Below are 1503 nucleotides of genomic sequence, written 5' to 3' on the forward strand. Positions count from 1 at the left end.
ACGCGTCTGCTCCGGGCGGCTTAGGGAAGCGTGGTAATTCCCTTTGGATAGCCTGCACGTCTGAGAGATTCAAGGAATGGAACAGGTTGGTTCCAAAGTTACCGATAGTATGGCCTCTGGTATAAGTGAGAAAATATTTCCTGAGATCCCCAAACTTCACTTTGACGACTCAAACGTGACCGTCAGAAAGAAGAATATCCAAACTTACCAAGTTCCCGAGACATGCAATTTTCAAGAAGTGGAAGAACAATTAAAGGCAAAGATAGAGGATTTGCAAGAATGTAATGTCATCTCAAATAAAAAGGAAGATGTTCAAAAAGCGGCCAGCGAAGTGTTTGCATTAAAGCGAAAGCTTGACGATATTGTGTCCAACTTGAGCGCTGAGGACCGAGATAGATTCGTAAGCAGAATACGATTCTGCCAAGACGTCACTATGGAAGCCAAGAAGGGTGCAAAGGAAACCATCCAGCAGCTGTGCCAATTGGAATGTACTCCAAGCTCGAGGTCAAGTAAACTCCTGAGTGAAGGCGCCAGAATCTGTACACGCAAGTTTAAAAACGGAACGGTACAAGCACGATGGTGAGGCCGCTGCCTTAAAGGCTAAGCTATCGTACCTAGAAAGAGAGTACGATCTCAAGTTGAAACAATGTACTTTAGAAAAGGGTTTACATCTAAACAAAATTCAACAAGAAATCGCAGAAAGTAGAGCCCGTTCGGTATCGTGTTTTGATGCTGAAAAGACCGAAAACCCGTTTGAAATACACGAAGATGATTTCCGAGAACCCATTATTATCGACGACACCATGCGTCTCGATTCCCCAGCTTAAAGCACCAGAGAAACTGGCTGATGAAGCTAAAACCGCAGGTTCGTCTCCAATAACTCATGTTATTCCTTCCCGAGTGGACAAGAAGAAGAAAAAGACGTATGTCGCTCAGTCACTGACGTATTGACTGCCAGATATCAAAGTGGACGTGTTTGATGGAACACCGATTAAATTTCCGTCGTGGGAAACGGCCTTCGACGCATTGGTGGAATCAAGGTCGTCGTGCGTTGCACAAAGATTAAATTTGTTACAACAGCATCTGCGGGGAGAGCCGAGAGAACTGGTAGATATTTTGTTTCTTTTACAATCCGAAGAATGTTGCTACGAAGCATTGAAGCAAGACGCAAGTTAAAAGAACGTTTTGGCAACGACAGTCTGATTAGTAAGGTGTTCACCGATCGATTATATGCTTGGCCCCGGCTTCAACAGAATGATTCACTGGGTTTGCGCAGATTCTTAGATTTTCTAAATCAGGTGCTGGTGGCAAAGAAGAAAATACACAGTCTTTAAATATTAGACTTTGCTAATGAAAGTGCAAAAATTGTCTCACGATTGCATCTTTTTGCTACATCGCGTTGGAAAGATGTCGTGTTGGATTGGAAGCGCAACAATAATGGTATGTACCCGCCATTTGAAGCATTAGCATCATTTGTGCATTAGCAAGTGGAAAAGGAAAACA

Source organism: Ciona intestinalis, unplaced genomic scaffold (genome assembly GCF_000224145.3).
Source record: "Ciona intestinalis unplaced genomic scaffold, KH HT000302.1, whole genome shotgun sequence".
In the NCBI taxonomy this organism is placed as follows: Eukaryota; Metazoa; Chordata; class Ascidiacea; order Phlebobranchia; family Cionidae; genus Ciona; species Ciona intestinalis.